The 20,246-nt window shown below is 40.6% G+C and overlaps 4 long non-coding RNA genes across 8 annotated transcripts; 1 reads left to right on the top strand and 3 right to left on the bottom strand.

Moving 5' to 3' along the window:
* LOC130685802 (uncharacterized) lies at positions 1–2,338 on the top strand. Of its 4 annotated transcripts, XR_008999688.2 has the most exons (8): positions 3–237; positions 310–457; positions 522–812; positions 885–983; positions 1,064–1,189; positions 1,245–1,508; positions 1,572–1,996; positions 2,060–2,338. It is a non-coding gene; the product is annotated as an uncharacterized LOC130685802 (long non-coding RNA). The 4 variants fall into 4 exon arrangements; XR_009421126.1 differs by having other exon boundaries at positions 1–205; positions 269–457; positions 522–983; XR_009421125.1 differs by having other exon boundaries at positions 2–237; positions 522–983.
* A 630-nt stretch (positions 2,339–2,968) lies between these two features.
* On the bottom strand, positions 2,969–5,000 carry LOC130685809 (uncharacterized). Its single transcript, XR_008999698.2, has 6 exons — positions 4,949–5,000; positions 4,720–4,887; positions 4,472–4,603; positions 3,945–4,411; positions 3,637–3,880; positions 2,969–3,560 (listed from the first exon to the last, which is right to left on the bottom strand). It is a non-coding gene; the product is annotated as an uncharacterized LOC130685809 (long non-coding RNA).
* A 5,885-nt stretch (positions 5,001–10,885) lies between these two features.
* Positions 10,886–12,025, bottom strand: LOC130685817 (uncharacterized). Of its 2 annotated transcripts, XR_008999711.2 has the most exons (4): positions 11,823–12,025; positions 11,581–11,760; positions 11,274–11,514; positions 10,886–11,208 (listed from the first exon to the last, which is right to left on the bottom strand). It is a non-coding gene; the product is annotated as an uncharacterized LOC130685817 (long non-coding RNA). The 2 variants fall into 2 exon arrangements; XR_008999710.2 differs by having other exon boundaries at positions 10,886–11,514.
* Positions 12,026–19,640: 7,615 nt separating this feature from the next.
* LOC130685810 (uncharacterized) lies at positions 19,641–20,229 on the bottom strand. Its single transcript, XR_008999699.2, has 3 exons — positions 20,115–20,229; positions 19,864–20,054; positions 19,641–19,742 (listed from the first exon to the last, which is right to left on the bottom strand). It is a non-coding gene; the product is annotated as an uncharacterized LOC130685810 (long non-coding RNA).
* Positions 20,230–20,246: the final 17 nt, after the last annotated feature.

Genomic DNA, 20,246 nt, shown 5'->3' on the forward strand with positions numbered 1-20,246 from the left:
AGGGGGCTAGTCGCTAGGTGGCCCAGGTGCTGTGCTGAGCTGAGCTGCTGATGGCCACATTTATCATGGCGTCGTAGCGGCTAGTTATATCACGGCAGCCGAACGTGGTAGACCTTTATTTTTGTAGGTGAAATCCAAGGGAGGAAATGCAAATGCTCGGCGCCATCTTGTACGAACGATGTGGTCTGGCGGACACCTTACCAAGGTGACCATGCATTACCTTCGAGTGTATTTAAGGTATACCATTTACTTGCTTTGTAAAAGCTAGGTTTTTAACTTGTGCATCGTAACGATTTTGAATTGGGTAAGTTGCAAGTCGGTAGATTTGCTCTGCAGTTTCCCGGATACCAGAACCCTGCTTCGCGAGAACTACTCTACGTTGTTCTGGGGGGCTTAGACGAACATCTGAATCCGATTTTGAAGAAGTCTTGCATCGATGGACACTGACAAAATATAGGTGAAATAGCTACAAATTTTTATTAGCAAGGTTCACTTGTGTTCCAACTCATTTTATTTTTCAGGAAGCTGCACATGAATGTTGGGTATTTTATCATAAGTAGAATACAGATAGATTCTGTAGTAGTAGATCTCTTTAGTTGGGTATTGAAATTGGCTTTGGTTTGTATGGGATCTGATGAGGTCTCAGTTGCATTTGATCCTACTTGTTATTTATCACTGCCAATGCCAGTCGAAAAGGAAGTACCAGTTGACCTGTATCTGGCTAACGTGGACCTTTTAGCAGAAATTTTTCTGCTTTCAAGGGATTCAAAGAGTTTGTAGAATATTATGTCTCTAGGATTCCACAGTTTTAGGTAATTCAATTGACAAGAAATTTACACTGATTCTTGTTTTATTTTTCTAAAGGCAGAATCTTAATTATAAAGGATTGGGAAAGAAAATTGACGGAGGCTCAGTGCCAAAAAAATTATGGTAGTTGGAATGATTACCGAAGCTCTTCGGATTCGTTTATTTCACTCGTTATGGTATTTAAAGAAAATAAACGTGTACCTGTGTCCCTTTGTATCTGTCCCCGATTTCCTCTTCACTTGCGATAATTCTGCAGCGGGTCATGCAGATACTGTGATCAGCAGAAAAAGTTGGAAGTGCGCTGCCCGGAAAGCAAATCTGGGGTAAAAGAAAAAAACTTATTCCAACTAGTAAGCCATTCCCAAATTCAACCAACAAAAAGGTACACAGTGAGATTTGCTTAACAATTATGTTTCTTTAATTGATTTTAAAATTAGGAAAAGGTGGAAGGAAAAACTTCGTTCTCTGGTAGTGTTTTAGTTAAAATCCTTTTTGTGCAAATTCATTTTTGAAATTGTTTACCTCATTTTCGAATGGTTCCGTTCACATTTGTTGTTCATGTGAGATTTTATGTTTACCAGTTACTGCATTATATTGACCACTATTGCAAGATGTTTGTTTAGGAATAACTACTGTTTTGTTTATCTGGAATGTTGTGTGGGAGTCCATCAGGAATTGCTGGTCTGCAGTAAATTTGTCAGGTATATGTTAGCTTTCATCAGCAAAACGTTATGCACTAATTGTGTTTGGTTTTCGTGGTATAGGCTAGGTGATGAAGATCAATGAATCAGAAAATGTTTTGCATGGGTGGTGAATGTTCTGACAGTTTTAACAGTTGTGATGTGGTGTATTTCACTTCCACGCATCATGGTGTTTTTATCTATCAGTTGAATTGTATGGTTAATTTTCTGTTCGTGTAACCTCATTTCCTCTTGAATCATATAGTAGAAATTGGTGACCTGAAACAATGAACATGGAAAAATCACCTGTGCCAACGTTGACGATGTTTGATTGATGAAGTGCTGGAAACTAAAATTAATTTTCTTTACAATTTGGTTTCAGGCTATCTTTATAATTTTTTATTAGTTTTGCGTTTGTTTAGAGTCCGCAAGCTCGTAGCTGATTTCCTCCTTTAGATACCACCTGTCGACGGTTTGACAGCCTCACACAATTGAACGTATGCCAAAAAGTAATTGATCCAATTTAATGTATGCAATGTATACTAATTACACCATTCAAAACAATATTCCAGGCCAAAGTGAGCTCTTCCGATCAGAAAAGTGACGGCGTATCCATTTAATTGAAAATAGGCACAAGATAACGCACAATTGGCGTTCTTGCCTCAATGGAGAAATTTTTCCGTGGAACTTATGACCGAAATACCATTGCAGCTGTTCAAAAAAAAAGAAAAGTGTATTATCATGCAGATGTTGACTAGCTAACAATCCAGAGATACGTCAACTTGCGAAATTTCTAGATGTGTGTGAAGCGCAATCAGCATCCTTGTTGAACTGTGAACCCAAATCATGTATTTTCCTAGAAATATCTAGGTTTTTGGATAAATAAATAAGTCAGTGAAAAAATGTGATTGTGTGTGAGTGATTCACGATCTAAAAGTATGTTTAAAGAGTTCACATCAATGCAGTTCCCGTCTCAAAAAAGCAATATTTTCAATTTTGATGAATTTTTCGGTTGTTAATTGGAAAACAAGATGACGCTGCTGTGTCACTATTTACTTGCTGACTAAGTGTGAACGGTGAAAGCTGTGTTCGAAAGTTTCTGTTAAATATGTCATATTCCAATGGAAAACTTAAGAAAAACTAATGGTGCTTCTGTACGTTTTAATCCCTGAGTGTGTTTTAGAAGTGAAGCCCACAGAATGCTTGCCCACACGGCACACCCCCTTCCTGGGAGCCTCCTAAAAGGTTCTAAGCCTCCCCAGCGCATCAATCATGCCGTTGGGAAGCGCTGAGGAAGGCCACAAGCAGGTGGACAATTTGTCGAGGAGCATGGCAATATGTGCAATTCAAGAAATGTGTTTGTGATATTGTCAGGAGTGTTTTAGGAGCTCCCTTCATGAAAGTAAGACTCATGCATTCAAATAATGGGAAAAAATAAATGGATTGGATTTGGTAACGACATTAGAGCTGTATTCAACATTTTCATCTAATAAACCATATTCCTATAGAACGACGTGTGAAAGCATAAATATTTGGCAGGGAAATACTCATTCTGAAACGAGGAGATGTGATAAAACAACACTCAATTATCCAGTCATGGAGCTTGTAGGACAAGGGAATTTTCATGATAAATAGTATAAGAGGATGAGTATAAAGGCTGCATAAGAGGATATGATATAGCATAAGAGGATATGATGAGTGATAAGCAGATTTTTTTAAAAAGAGATAGAAAAAAAGAACATTCGTTTAAAAAACACATACAAGAGACGTAAAGAGATAGGAAGGAAACACTCGATGTGGTTCCCACAATATTTTTTTTTCATTTTCAATACATCATCATTAGATGTATTTTTAGCTGTGTGTTGAAGAGAAAGCCATTGAGCCAACTTGTGCACATCGAACGGAAGCGCACGTCTTTTTAAAGATTCACATCAATTCCCAATTCAGATCCTTTCTTTTCTCCTTCTTTCAATTGGAACTTGTTCAGACCAAAGGACTCCGTGGATAGATCTCGTTGGGATGAGCATTCTGATTGCTGCTGGCGGTATCGTTCGTTTGCCGACTATTACAATACTACAATTTTTTAAAAACAAAACAAATAGAAACAGTTCACAGGATGAAATGTAGAAAATGAAAATTGCTTTCATACCAGCTGCCTCCTCTCCCACTTTTTCATGGCCATTTTGTATTTCTCAAATTCGTTACATCAGTCGGAGTAGACCTTCTGATAATCGTGTGATTTGCTGGGGGCAGCGCATCGCTGCGTATCGACCGTGATATTATAACTGCACAGCGTGTCCGCTCCTAACCGGCAGTCATATCGGCCGGCTTCTTGTTCCATCACGCCCATAATCACCATGCCTTGCTCGGCCGTCTGGATAGATTTGTCTGACCTAGAAAGTTTGTCAAATGAACATTTAAAAAAAAATCATTTTCATTCAATAAAAAACAAATTACCTGAACGACAGCTGGTATTGGCCTTTCTTTCGGCACTTCAATGGCTCAGGGTAATAGCGGGGAGTAGCGTACGTTGTTTTTGTACTAAGCTGGAGCCTCTGTGTAGTAACTGGGAGCGGCGTAAGTGGTAGTGTAGTAACTGGGAGCGGCGTAAGTGGTAGTGTAGTAACTGGGAGCGGCGTAAATGGTAGTGTAGTTACTTGGAGCTGAGTAGTACTCATTGCCTTGGTGTAGTATCTGGGAGTAGCATATGTAGTTGTGTAGTATTGCACTTCACTGTAATAGCTTGGTATAGCATGCGGTAGGGTGTAGTACTCGGGTGCCTTTCTAGTGCAGTATTGAGTAGCATCAGTGTAGTAAGCTGGAGCTGCGTAAGTGGTTGTATAGTACTCAGCTTTCTTTTGGTAATACTCCACGGCTGCAGTAGTTTAATATTCCTCGGCCTTTGTGGTGTAGTATTGAGGAGCCTTAGTATAGTAAGCATACTGTATAAAAAGGAAAACCAAAGGCTATCGCTAATAACCTACCACAAATCCTAAGCAATATCAAACGTTCTACAACTGATAGTGCTCAAGTAACTTGTTCATCTTCCGGTGACATGCAACACATGCGCAGGCTAAAAGGTCAGTTGCTCAGCTATTCTTCAACTTAAATTGAATCTAGAAATACGAAAGAGGAATCATGAACCACAGCCCCTAACACTGTTGTTTACAACCTGTGTTATATGAAGCTACAAACGAAAAACATTTTTAATGATTAATAAAATGCAAAAAACCTTTTACTGTTGGAGGTAGAGAGGCATGTAAACGAGAGAACCACAACTCATAAATCGTTTTCCTAGTAAACAGCTTCCATATAAAATTCGATGCAATGTGCTATTTGTTTTTTCTTCAATTACTGGCAAAATAAAATCATGCCAGTTCCTATATATATATGAGCTGAACTACAAAACACAACTTTAGCTTCAGTCTAGAGCAAAGTAATCCTAAACAACAAAAACTTACCTTGTTTTCATAAACCGCAGCGTTTTCACTTAAGCAGTAGTCTAGCAATGGCTGCCGAATGAAATGTTTACATCGTTATGAGAGTTGCCAAATGAAAAAGTTGACACAAATTATTTTAAGAGGCAAAATGAAATACAAGTTTAAATCACGTTAAAATTTTAGCGTCATAAATATCTAATTTTTCACATCTAATAACACATAGATATTGCTACATGAGGAATATGTTTTCGCGATAAAAAGAATTGTGTTTAGGGAATGAAGAAATGGTAGTGCTGAATGCGTCTGTGCATTCAAGTTCAGACCACCAGTGTGCTTTCCAGTTCAGAGGAGTAACCACCGCAATTAGTGCTCCAGCGAGTGTTTGTGGATAACAGGTTTGTTAATAGAATATTAAACTTACGAATGACCATAACGAATAATGATTTTGTCTGATCCAGACCTTTACCTTTTCTGACTTATTCCACCTTCGTTCTGTCGAAGAATTTGTTGCCATCGGCTCCTGTTTTGCCTTACATTTGCTGCTCTCACCAAACATTTTTTCGCTAATTTGCTGCGGTCCCGAGCTCTCTTGCCGTTTTCCCGTTGCCTGCAATTTGAGTTTATTTGTGGATCCCCAAAAGGTAACTATAATTTTTTTATTTAGTGCTGGACTAGCTGGACATAGGAGATCGGGCTTGATACGGCGGCACCGTTTCAAGTGACCGATACTATTAGTTAAGAGTAAGACCATTGTTGCTAAACTTCGTGTGAGTGCTGGACTAGCTGGACATAGGAGATCGGGCTTGATACGGCGGCACCGTTTCATGTGACCGATACTATTAGTTAAGTGTAAGACCATTGTTGCTATACTTCGTGTGAGTGCTGGACTAGCTGGACATAGGAGATCGGGCTTGATACGGCGGCACCGTTTCAAGTGACCGATACTATTAGTTAAGAGTAAGACCATTGTTGCTACACCTCGTGTGATCAGTTGTTTGACACAGGGCAACGTCTTAAATTGCATTAATGATTAAGTTTTCATGGGAAACATTGCTAAAATTTTTTAGCTTTGTTGACATTAAGTTTTTTTGTAACAACGAAGAAATATATAGAAATTCTTATACTAAGTAATAAGTATTTTTCCGTCCTCAACAGTCGTGTTGGTATTTTTGTATTGCAGAACTAGCTGCAGGAACTTCCACGGATTGTGGTGATTCGCCTCTATTTCATTCAAGATTATTTCGAGAATGCAAAGGGTTAGTCGTAGTTGGAAATCACAAGCAAAGAAGAGACAAATTCGGCGTGAAGTGGAACGTAACGTCGAACAATTGAATTTTTTTCAGTTTCATCGTCAACCGTCAAATAGTAGTGTTTCTGAATCTGAAGAAGATCAGGTTTGTTTTAGCCACGTCCCTTTAATTGAATCTGAGACAGCTAATAACGTTTTGTTATGCGACTCTCACGATGATGTGCCCTTGTCTTCTGTTGAGGATGTTGGCGACGATAATGTTATCGTTGTTCAAAGTGACTGTAGTTTCACAGATTCTTTTGTCGATTTTGATGTAATTGATGACGAATTGGTAGTTAGTGAAGAACAGCCCCTACAAACGTTTCAAAATAAGTTGTCGTCGTGGGGTATTGATTGTGGGATTCCCCATGCGCATGTAAACAAGCTTTTGGCAGTTTTAAAAACACATCATTGCCATTATGATCTCCCTTCCGATGCTCGTACATTACTTAAAACGCCCAGGAAAGTTAGAGTTATTCCTATGCATCCTGGAGAATATTTTCATTTTGATTTACAGAACGGTCTCAAGGGTTTGATAAAAAATAGTTGTCTTCCGTCAACTCACACTGCCATTGAAATTGAAATGCTAATCAACGTTGATGGTTTGCCCATCTTCAGCAGCAGCACCTCCAAACAGTTATGGGTAATTCTGGGTATGATTCGAGGAATTTCTGGTTTGGAAAAAGTACCATTCGTTATTGGAATATATTATGGTCTTGAGAAGCCCATGGGGGGTCCCAATACATTTTTGCGAGCTTTTGTAGACGACGCGAAGGGTCTTTTAAGCACCGGATTTACACACTGTGATCGATTTTTCTCAATTAAGGCCCTAATTTTTGTTTGTGACTCTCCTGCCCGCGCTTTTGTTTCTGGAGTGAAGTATCACTCTGGAAAAGGCAGTTGCTCTAAATGTACGACAACAGGCCTAACTGCGTTTAAGCCCAGTGAAGTTAGAAGGCTAGTCCGTCCAAAGGGTCGCGTCGTTTTCCCATGTTTAACAGCTCCACTTAGGAACAATGATTCTTTTCGACAAAGAGACGACCCAGATCATCACAATTACTTTTCAATTGTTGAGGAGTTGGTGTCAGTCGATATGGTGTACGATTTTCCCGTTGATCCTATGCATTTGGTCCATGAGGGAGCTGCTAAAAAGTTAATAATGACATTGATTGAGGACAACGACTATAAAATCAGTCCTTTTAATGTTCGCAGGATTAATGAAGAAATGACAGTTCTTTCGAAATTTACTCCTCGTGATTTTGCCCGAAGAGCTAGAAAATTTACTTCGCAAATGAAGGCTACAGAATGGGCTCAGGCAATCGGCTACACAGCTCCTGTTGTGATTCGAAACAGATTATCAGTTGAACGTTACGCTAACTTGTTATCGCTGCATGTTGCCATTAAGGTTTTAACATCTCGAAGATTTTGTTACATTTACAACGGTTATGCGAAAGACCTTTTGAAAGTTTTTGTGCAGAATTCGAGTCTTTTATATGGCAATGCTTTTGTCACGTTTAACATCCACAACCTTATTCATTTAGCAGACGATGTAATGCGTTTTGGTCCTATATATTCATTTTCTGCTTACGCTTTTGAAAATTTTCTCGGTATTATTAAGCGCTTGTTACGCAAAAGTGAGAAACCGCTGGAACAAATTGTAAAACGATTGTTTGAAATTCAAACGAGTTTTCTAACATTGCATTCTGCTGAAAAAACTGGTGCCGTAATGAAACTCCCGCATAAAGGTGGCATCTTGTTACCTGGCCTTAGTTTAACAACTCCCCAATTCCGTCTGTTAGAGTTCAATCAATTTTTTCTCAATCTCGAATGCGGTAATAATTGTGTCATGCTGTTTGACAAAACTATAGTTAAAGTAAAGAACTTTGTTTCGCTTTCTGGAAGACCGCATCTTATTGGGAGGAAATATGTCGATTTGCACAACCTTTATCCAACTCCATTTGATTCAACTATGTTTGACATTTTTAAATGCAAAATGTCCTCTGATTTAGGCTGCTGGCCAGTTGACGAATGTATGTTTAAAATGTATGTGATGCCAATGACTGCTACTAACGCATTTGCTGTTTTCCCAATTGAAAACTTATAGACATATACGGCTTAAACAAATTTCTTATTCATATTTTTGTGTATGTACAGTGAGCTACGTACTGAAAATGACTACCAATCGCGGCAGGGCGAAGCCTTTAAATAGTGATCATCCTACACGAATCGGAACGAGAAAGCGGGTTGCTAAAGTATTGGGCGATTTCGTGGATGCTTCCTTTAGCGAGTCGGAACCTCTTTCAATGCATAAAATTCCATTACCACCAAATGTAATCAAAAATACCCGTGGCCATCAAGGTAGGGGACGACCACCGAAATCCGTGAAGAACTCAAATGAAGCTCAAACCTCACAGGAATTGTGTAGTACTGGTAAGTATTGTTTTTCAAATCATTTTCTTATCTTATTACATTTTTGTTTTCTAGGTTTAAAATACGGTAATGCTAGTAGCCCGGTGTTTCGCCGCACTCAGCAAACGAGCCAAGATACCGCACTGTGGTCTTTTTCTGATAGTGGCCATGGTACTCTGAGTGATGAAGAATCCTTACCTACAGGTCCACAGGCAATACAACATCACGAGACAAGTAAAGAATATACAACTAATTACCACCAGAGAGAAACAGATAGTGAACCAGAACTCATGACACTTCAAGCACCAGAAAATCAATTGGGCTTGAACCATACCCATCAGCAATCGATTCAAAAGGGTAATTATGTAAGCGAGCCGGGCGGGCTATCGGATATGCTACGTAGTTTACCATCCAGGGAAATTTCACGTCTCCAATTAAACCCAAGCATTAGCCGTATTAGTGAGCCTTATCAAAAACAAAATATGATGCCAGGCCCATCTTCTGTTGCAAAATACCATCAACCATTGAATGTAAATGGTGGCCATGGATTTCATCGTAGTGAACCACAGTTTATTGAACCTGGTCCGTCTTCCAGAGAGATAGCCTGTCAACAACCGAATAAAAATCGATGCCATACGAGTCAGCATTATCAGCAGCAGCACGCTCACCGCGGGTCATCCTCTGGAATGAATTCAGGTAAACAATTCAATCAGAATGGTGTTTGCACTTTACAACACCAGCACATTCTATCTGGTACCTATGTCGGTAATAATCTCCACCAACTAACGACTCCAAATATCATAGATTCAGCAGATGTGAACGCATTTCGTACTGAGCCGTGCAGCGGGAAAAAACGATCGCAACTAAATCACACCCCGACTCACAGTGGATCAGAATTATCGTCCACGAAAGCAGCAAATGGTCACCAGTCACTGAAGCAATCGAGCAATCTTAATGAAATTCCAAACGCAGGTAAAATTTTATAATACAAAAACTTAAGCAACGTCATCGTTTAATGTTTGTGTTTCACATTTCAGTGTTCCAGGACTACGTGAAAAGAAATATTGAATTCTTGAAAATCCATTTTCGAGAAATGACTGCAAAAATAGACGACCTGCTGGCTTCTAGGCCTAAACCTTGCATATGCACTATGCAAAGAATGGAAGAAAATGAAGAACAATTTACTTTGCCTATGGACTCTTTCGGTGCCATAGAGGAGATGGAGAAAACCCTGAGCGACCAACAAACTCGGCAGCAAATGGTAATGGAATAAAATTATCATTCTTCTTTTAAAATTCCCTCCACAGTTCACCTAAGACATTGGTTTTTCTATTCAGGTTCTAATTTTGCTACGAATAGGTGGGGTGAACCTCCAAAAAACAGTATATTCCATAATGGAAAAGCTGTTTACTTGCGAAATTGGAATGCAATATACATGGACGGGAAAATCCACGAAGGAGTTCGAGAAAGAAAAATTTTCTAATTTGACAAATATTTACGCTGCAATTTGTGGTAGGTGGTTGTATATTCATTTACTAAGTTCTTACACTATAAGGAAATTAATTGTTGCTTTTTGTAGGTGCCGTTCTCGCTAACAAAGACGTTTCCGGTGACGAAAAAACCTCAGCGAAGATACAGTTTCAAGTAACTGAATGGCTTCGTCATTGCCGGCAAAATTTCTATAAAAGATCAAGCTTTTGAATTTCAATAAAAACATTTCAAATATTCCATTGTTCTTTTATATTCATTTTTTATTTTAATTACATTTAAATTAATGGTTCTATTCTATATAATAATAATAATACCATGGGAGTTTATTAGTACTACCTGAGGATGATGCAAGAAAGACTGAGGAGCCTGGCAGGCAGCTACCAGGTAACCAAAAAGAAGGTTGTAAGAGGAATCGAGGACGGTTATGGGAAAGACTGGGGAGGATAGCAGGATGATCTAGGGAGATACCTAGGAGCCAGTTGTGCCGTGTGGGTGGTGTTTATGGTACACGTCTTTTAATCAACTATGTCAGCTGACAAACCAAAAAACTGTTAGCAACCTACTACGTTGCATTCATAAAACTATACGAGTGCTCATTGAGAGGTATAGGACTAATGTTTTGTTATCAGAATCTCATTGCCACCTCGAGCACTACAACATACTCCCCTCAAGCCAAGCAGGATTTCGTAAGGGCTGTTCCACACACGACCACCTACGGGATTTGGAGAATGCCGTCACCTCGGGCTTCAACAAGAAAAAAGAAACTCACTGCGTCTTTCTAGACATTAAAAAAGCTTACGACCTGGTGTGGCTACCCGGGCTGCTCTTCAAAATAAGTCAAGCGCGAGTTACAGGGAACATCCTCAAATGGCTCCTGAACTTCCTGCTACAGCGGAAGGTTCGGGTCAAACTAGACAGTACACTGTCACATGCCAAAATCATCTCCGTCGGAGTTCCCCAAGGCTCAGTACTGGGCCCCATTCTCTTCACTATCATGACCCGTGACTTCCCCTTGTGTAGGAACCCGAAAAACAATTTAGGCGTTATCGTCAAAATGTTCGCGGATGACATCTCAGCCCGCTGCACTCACTCCCTAAGAAGCAAAGCCCGAAAAAGGCTAGAAACTGCAATAAGAAAATTTGAAAGATGGTGTGCTACCTGGAGATTCCAAATCTCTGTGTCCAAGTGTTTCTCCATATCGTTCAACAGAAGAATTAAGAACTACGTCCCTCTCCATCTGACCTTTAACAGTGAGAGTATCCCTGCCGTCAGTCATGGCAAATTCCTGGGTATCACCTTTGACCGTAAGCTCAACTGGAACCAACATCTGCAAGATTTAGTTACAAAGGTTTCTCGAAGAGCAAACTTCTTCAAAATCCTGGTTAGGAAGAATCTGAACCTGAAACCCAAACTCCTGGTCAATCTGTACACAGCATTAGTAAGAAGCATTGTAGACTATTCTTACCTAAGTATCCTTCAGGGCAGATCTCCCCTTACCAGGAAGCTGGATACAATCCAAAACTCAATTCTTCGTGCAATCCTTCTGGCTCCAAACTCCACTCCTCGTGCACATCTGTGGCTGGACACAGGCATAACCCCCATTCATTGCAGATGTGAATGGTTAGCCTGCCTTTACCTCATAAAGCTGCAAAGTAAACCAAAGAACCCTTTTTATGATAGTGCGAAAAGTACTTACTCTAGCCTCACCTTATGGAACACCAGAAGTACCCCAAGTGTTGTGTTGTGCAAGTTCCAACTGTTAGCTTTAAAAGTTTCCCTGTTTACCTCCGTTAGTTTTCCCGAAAATCTGCTAAATCCTCCATGGTTGATGCCGAAAATACCTACATTTATACTCCCAATCTCGAAAAACAATGCTCTTGAAAATCCAACGTTCACCAGACTACTCTTTCGAGCACTGTTTACGCAAAACAACGCCAGTTCTAGTACGGTAAGCGTCTTCACAGATGGCTCCCGTGACTTCGAAAACAACTCAACAGCATGCGCCATCTACTGCCCAAATTCTCAAGTGAAAAAAGCCTGGAAACTTTCTAGTGATACGAACATCTTCACAGCTAAATTGTTGGCTATTCTAAAGGCCATTGAACACGCTGACAACGGCCCGGCGCAGCTAATCCGGATCTTCTCGGACTCACTCAGTGCCATCTCCGCCATCAATGCTCTACACCCTTCAAACGAACTGGTGGTCAAGATTCGGAACAGGGCCTTAACCAGCTCTTCTCGGCTCCAAAGTTATTCTCTACTGGATTCCAAGCCATGTAGGCATTCCAGAAAATGAATTAGTGGATCGTCTGGCAAACGACGCAAGAACGGATCCTAACTGCGAAAAAATCGATCTCGTCGACTCACCTAAACTCGCCCTAAATGTTTTTCGCATAGCATGGTCCAAGCTGATGTCTCTATACCTTGCGAGTCACCATGACTTCTTTGCTTCTCACCCTAGGAACTCCATTCACCCAGAACCCTGGTTGGTGCACCCTAACAGAGTCAGAAACAGCATTCTTCACAAACTCCGGTCGAACCGGCTACGTTTAAACGCCCGCGTTTCGTTATTTGATCCCTCTGTATCCCCATACTGCAGCTATGGCTGCCCTGTGAAAGAGACTCCCTCACATCTAATTATTGAGTGTCCCCACCTCGCTGCCGAAAGAGAGGAACTAAAAAGCTTCCTCTCGGAGTTAAAACTTCAGTTGAACCTATCCAATCTCCTACATCCACCGCAAGTTTGTGACAACCTCGCCAAATTCAAGATCAGGGACTTGGTTTTAAATTTCTTCTGGAAATCAGGACTCCACAAACGCTGCTAATCTAATTCAAAATCATCCCACTTTTCCGAGCAATTTCCCGGTGCCAATTTCGGTCTCCTAGGACGACCCGCTCTCGATATGGCAACGCCACACGGGAGGCACCTTAAGAAAGAAAGAAAAAAAAAAAAAAAGAATCTCATTGACGGATTTTGCTTCTAAGGTTTAGCTCATGAAACTTCGTTTGTAAAGAATACGTCCTGTTGAGGAATGTCACCAAAGATGCAAATCCTATGGGTAGGAATACCATAATATCATTCTTCTACTCTTTAACCACTCATGGTCTACTGTTAATCGTGATCTGAGTAGTGCACCATATTCATCTTCGTTGCAGTATCAGCTGTAACAACAGTCATTTCGGCAGTTGTAATCTCGACCTAGCCTACCAACAGACATAGACATGTACCTCAACACAATTTCTACTGGTATTTTAAATTTTTCTTCTGCCTCATATAGTTTGCCTTTTTATTTAAATTGAACATTCAACCATAGAACTGCCAACTCTTAGCTGTCTGCTGCCTATTTGCTGGCCCTACAGTCTTTTCAGTCTTCGGACAGCAGAAGTAAGTCGAATTGCTTTCAACGTTTGGTTACAACAACAATCTTATATTTCCCACTAACTGGTTCTTTTTCTTTACTTTTACGATTAAGAACAAAGCCTTCTTCGTGTTCGCCACGCCCGTCATTACCTTGCCCGTCATCCCGTTTTCGCTTCGGCCGTCGTCCCGTCTTGGCTTCGGCCGTCGCCCCGTCGTCGCCTCGCCCGTCGCCCCGTCTTCGTCTCGCCCGTCGTCGCCTCGCCCGTCGCCCCGTCTTCGTCTCGCCCGTCGTCGCCTCGCCCGTCGCCCCGTCTTCGCCTCACCCGTCGCCCCGTCTTCGCCTCGCCCGTCGCCCCGTCTTCGCCTCGCCCGTCGCCCCGTCTTCGCCTCTCCCGTCGCCCCGTCTTCGCCTCGCCCGTCGCCCCGTCTTCGCCTCGCCCGTCGCCCCGTCTTCGCCTCACCCGTCGCCCCGTCTTCGCCTCGCCCGTCGCCCCGTCTTCGCCTCACCCGTCGCCCCGTCTTCGCCTCGCCCGTCGCCCCGTCTTCGCCTCGCCCGTCGCCCCGTCTTCGCCTTTCCCGTCGCCACGTCACCTTCTCGCCCGGTCGCCACGTCTTCTCTTCGCCCGTCGCGCTATCATCGCCTCGCCCGTCGCCTCGTGGTCGCCACGTCATCGCCTGGTCTTTGTGGTATCGTTGTATTTTTTTATTGTGTAATTGTGTAGTACTAATTAACACGTTGGCTGCCACGCCCGTTTGCTCCCCTTTTTTTTTTAGCTATATAGGGACGGGCCGCGCTGTTCTGCCTCATGGCCTATCTTTCATGAGGTGGAGTAGTTGCCACTGCCCAAGATTCGCCGAAAGGCAATTAGGCAACGCACCAGAGGGACTCCCTTTGTCCGATGTGTGGTGGAGACCTGGGGTGTGCGTTCCCACAACGGTCTCCATCATCATGTCAGCCCGGACTTGTCAGCGGGCAAGTCCCCCTTGGTCGCTATCCTTCCGATAGCGACGTAATTAATGTAAATTTAGTGGCGTGGCAGCCAACTTGTTAGTTAGTTATTTATGTATGTCTTGTATTGTGTTGTGTTGTAAGATGTGAATGTAAGTGGAGGATTTGTGGGAGGATGGAGGGACAATAAAAAATGTGTTAGATTTTTAAATAAAGTTTGTTTTTATTTATGAGAGTATTTTCATGAACTGGATTGGGGATCGAACCCTAGACCTCCAGCGTATCAGTTTAATACTTTACCATTGAGCCATCTACAACGTATACAAATATGTAATTTCTTCCTTAATACCTTTGTTTGTAGTGGATAAGTCGATACGCTTTCAAATGGGAATTATTGTCTGTATGGTTAACAGTGGCTCAATGGTACAGCGTTCGACTGAGATATGAAATGTCTGAGGTTCGAATACCAGAATGATGCATATCAGCAAAAGATAAATGAAGAAATACCTCATGTGGATTACATGTAGACGTATAAAATAAGGTACAAGAAAGACAAAATAAGTAAAAAGATTTTTGAATTAAAAAAAAACAATTTTTATTGATGTAAAATTTTTTTTTTGTGTCAACTAAGGTAGGAGAAAACTCTACCACATGAGTAGAGTCTCCCCCTACCTTAGTTGACTCACCGGGGAGATTACCCGGTGCGTGGCTAAGAGAAGCCGGAAAAGGATGAAGAGTGATGATAAGGACAAGTTTTCACGTGAGCGATTAACCGTTATTCGGATATGTGGGTAGCCCCAAGACCCTCAAAAAGATATCATCGAGCCAGGGGGACCCCCACGTCCCCTTTCCGGACAGCAGCGCACTCACAACCTTTAACTGCTGATCACAGTAGGGGCATGACCCCCCTACGGGCTTATTAGAAATTTAGGGGAAACGGGGCCACAGAAAGAAGGGAGCCCAGATATGCACTTGAATTTAAGAGAATAAAACTCTTTACTGTTCGGGATGAATCAGCAATTAGCCGTGTCGTCTGAGTAGCGTTCTTTGAAAATTTAGCATCTCTTTTCGTCTTCTATTCTTAAACAGGGAAATATAATGGCTGGACATCTTTTACGGTTAGCTGCAAAATGTCATCAAGGAGACTGGAATGAAAGAGAAATTAAGATCAAGGTAAAATGTGACCACAGAATAGATGTGAACCAATTTTTGTGCTTCGCTTTAAATGAAACAAATACCGTTACATGGGAGGCTTGGATCACATTTTCCATGAGGATTCACCTACGCACTTAACTTGGAACACACCATGTGTGAGGGTTGGACCAAAATATCCATATCGTTTTCACGATACTGATGGGCTTATCATTTGGAACCTTCCTTTCTGTAATTAAAGATGTTTTATTTAATAAACCCATGATCTCTAAACCATCAATCAAATACCGAATCGCTTACGAAGACATCTTTGGCAGAATGGCAGTCTGGTAGAAAATCAATATTCTTCTTGGGCCTCTTCGATTGCCAAAAATGGCAATAAGAACTGAACAGGGAACAGTTCACTAAAGAAAATGAGAACATTCCCTTTGTTATGCAGGGAATATTGCTGTAGTTATGCAAACAATCAGAGCTGTCTTACAGATTGGATGGGAAAATGGAAAGGTTTATCCCTAGATAACACCACCAACCAGTACTGTCACGTCACTGCACATACAGAGAAGAAAATTCAAAAGTTATTAAAAATTGAATACACCTTTTACCATCAGCATGATACTGCAACACATAGCTCTCGGAGATACTTATTCTACGAAAAATTTATCCCATTGTAGAGTAGATCTTGACTTAAACGTAACGCGAATGCCATCACCTAAAATTACAAAATTTAGATTACATGCCAGCATAACAAAAATGCTGCAAGCTTACATGTTGTAAGGACTCCCGATAAAACTTTAAAGTTAAATAAGTTAGTTAGATTATGTGTTCTATTTCTCATGTTGCGTTTGCCCCCCCCCCCCCCCTTCTCCCCCACTTGACTCTTTCGCCTCTTGTTTCGTTTTTTATTACCCTTTCTTCGCATGACGTGGGGTCAACGACAGGACATAAATCAGTCGACCTCACGTTTCGCGTAACATTCTGGCTCTGTTGCGATGACCCCACGCAAACTTAGCGTTCCACGCCAAGTTGGCGTCATCAAGCCAAAGCGCGGTATAAAACCAACGCCTGAGCTGTGCCTTTTTTTTAGTATTCTTGCAACCTGCTGTCCAGTTAGTCGTGCCGTAGCACTCTATTTGTGTAACATTTAAATCCACGCTTGAGTTTTGTGTACCCTCTTACGTACTTCGAAATAAACTGAGTTCAACACCTACAACTGTCGTGTTCTTCTGATCGCCCTGCAAACATCCTCAACTGAGACGCCACTTCCCGTTCTGCCCAAGTCCACCACCACCCCCTTCCGACGTCGCCGTACCTTCAGCTCTCTCCAGCGCCATGACGTCCGCGTAAGTACTCCACACCTTGTCTCCTTCTTAACTTTCCCAAGTAGCGTTCTTTTCATATCCGTGCAGCCGACGTGACTGGCTGGCGGATCCTAACAAAGATAACTGTGTAATACCAGAATATTAGATTAAGATATTAACCTGACCGTTGTCAGTATTGTTTTATTGTTGTGTGTGGTAATCACCCCAGTTGCGTCAGACGTGACAGGAATTGATTATTGCAATGTGGTAAACAATGAATTTATACTGTCAGACGATCCATCAAACAGTATAGCCATCTACTGGTAAGGTATCCAGTTCTATTTCACTCAACGGCTCCCGATGTTAAAGAAGTTAGGGCTTGAAAATAAGCCCGACAAAATAAATAAGCCCGACACCATGGGGAATGTATTGCTTCTTCTTATGTAAAACACTGCAACAAGTGTGACTAGTGAATCAAAATCAAATCAGCTATGTTGGCATTGAATCTATATCACTTTTGGCCCCAAGGTATATCTTGTATTAAATTTTGTCTTGGCAGTAGCGTAAGAAGAGGAAATTGTTGTGAAACTACCTTGAGTGGAGCCAAATATTCCAATGCTGATACATGGGAGCTCAGCAATTTTAAATTTAGCAACTTTGTATCAGGAATTTCTACTGCAGACGGTCCCCCGAACACTATTGCCACCTATTGGTACGATATTCAGTTTTCTACTTTGGGCTTCAGCGATCATCCGGGGCTAGAGTAAGGGCTGTAGCAAATTTCACTTCTAATCATTCAAAAGCCATAAGGTTCACGTGTAAAAGATATTAATTTTCGTAATCCTTGCTTAATTTAGTTTTAAATATATTATTCGGATTCGAAATTGAACGCTGATCACGAATAGCTTTGTTTTGACATTTAAATTAACAAAAGGGAGAAAAACGAAGAAAATGACCGTGGGAAAATTGCCTCCAAAACCGCCAAAAATTGACCATCGTTGGAATTGCTTGAAAATGACAGAATTTACTCACAATCGAATGCTGATTCCGAGAAAATTGCTATTTTTTTCATAACATCAACCGTTTTGGAAATACACCGACTTTAAAAACTACTGGCGCGCCAGTACGTTACAGCGCTAGCGTGACACATCAAAGTTATTTAATCCTATGTATTTCCAAAACGGTTGATTTTATGAAAAAACTAGCAATTTTCTCGGAATCAGCATTAAATTTTGAGTATATTCTGCCATTTTCAAGCAATTCCAACGATGGTCAATTTTTGACGGTTTTGGAGGCAATTTTCCCACGGTCATTTTCTTCGTTTTTCTCCATTTTGTTAAGCCCAATGTCAAAGCAGAGCCGATAATCGTGATCAACGTTCAATTTCGCATCGGAATAATGTATTTTTTATTAAATTAAGCAAGGATTACGAAAATTGATATCTTTTACAAGTGAACCTTATGGCATTAGAAGTATTAAAAGGGTAAGTTGCTACAGACCTTACCCTAGCCCCGGACGATCGCTGAAACCCAATGTAGAAAACTGAATATCGTACCAATAGGTGACAATAAGGTTCGGGGGACCGTCTGCAGTAGAAATTCCTGATACAAAGTTGAAACTTATTTTTATTCGATGCTTGAAACTGTTAAATGCTAGTATTTGGTGCTAACATATAATTTGACGCAAAGATGTTGGGGAAATGTTTTAGGGCATTTTCCGCTATTAAAGTCACCACTTGAAACACTTAAATAATTTGATAAAATTTTATATGTTAAACAGGAATAAACCCGTTAATAACTTAGTATTAAAAAAAAAAAAAATCAGGAAAATAGTTGTTAAATTATTAGTTAAGATTGACTATACGTTTACTATTGACGATGACGACAGATGGGTGAATTCAACACAGATGCTGAAAAACAAAGAAAACCAACACATTTCTACAGATTCATTATAACTTCTTGCAGTTGATGGCGAAATTTTCAAGAAACGAAACTAAGCTTCACTACTATCTAACACTACTTTTCTCCTACATTCAAGCTTACTTTCAAAATGTAAAAAAAGTTACTAATGAATTATCCACTAATCAAGCTTACCATCAAACTGAAGTATTGTTTTTTTAATTAACGCCAACTTACGATGTCTGTGCTTCTTCTAGTTTGAATAAATCTGTTCAATCAAAAACGTCAAGAATCCAAGTCCAGTACCAATGCCTCGAATTAAACCAAAATTTCTTAAGTGCAAAAAAAATTTGATTATCACCTTGATTCGTCATGATGTTCATCACATAGAACATATGAAATCCAAATCAAGTAAAAAGACTTCTTTGCTGCGAAATATTGCTTACTTCTTTGGGTTGGCTGTTTAATTCTGAATCAATGGTAGACGGACTCAAAGTGTTCTTCTTATTCCTTGATACATGGCACAACAAGGCTAAATCCATCCCCCCATGTCAGGAGAGGAAGGTATAGTCCATCCTTGCTACACGAACCAGCGTTAAGTAGAAAGAGTTCGCCACGCCGTCGATACCCTTACAGAATTTAAAAATAAAAAAACATGATGCCCATAAGTTATCTACTGAAAATCAATGCATAAACCATTTTCCGCTACCTCATCATTTATGAGTTGATAGAACAAACCCTCATGCGTCCCGTACATATGCGCAATAGTTTGATTAATTAGCACGAACGAATACCTGTGGAATAAAGAGGGTAGTTTTTTAGAATAACAAACAACAAATAAGCAGACAAATTAAGTTCAACCTACGTAAAGTTTAATATTGCCGCTAGCCATTCGACCAAATAACCGTCCGATCCAGTCCAAGTGTAGGTGCCATTCGGTCCTCGCTTTTAAGTATCGAAAAGTGGTTGCTAAATCGGAATAAATAAAAAATAATTGATAAGCTTCGTACAATACCATTTTCACTAAAGAAGAGCACATTTAGGACATTACGATTACTTCTAACGAGAATACATCTACACTGGTACTTACATCAAACATTAAAAAATTGAAGTGTCAACCAGTAAAAAAAAAAATTGACCAAATCATTGTCAGATTAAACGTTTCAGCGTAGAAACAACTGTGTACATTGGCATTTGTGAGTGTTGAAGACTGGATTATAAATACATTGATTGCAATGCTATGGCTAAAAGTTTGCAACCAGGCTGTTAAAATCAATGAATCTGAATAAGAAAATACAATCAAATTTAAACATTAACAATTTAGTTGTAAATGTCAACTACTTGAATCGTTGATGAAGCCCAATTTCTCCATTTGGCGCCCTTTGGTATAACAAGGCCTTTTAAAGTTCACGTAGTAAAGATGACAGACAAAATTCTTCCGGTTTTGGGACTACCATTTGCAGTTATCTCGAA

The sequence above is a fragment of the Daphnia carinata genome, chromosome 6 (assembly GCF_022539665.2).
Source record: "Daphnia carinata strain CSIRO-1 chromosome 6, CSIRO_AGI_Dcar_HiC_V3, whole genome shotgun sequence".
Taxonomy (NCBI): Eukaryota; Metazoa; Arthropoda; class Branchiopoda; order Diplostraca; family Daphniidae; genus Daphnia; species Daphnia carinata.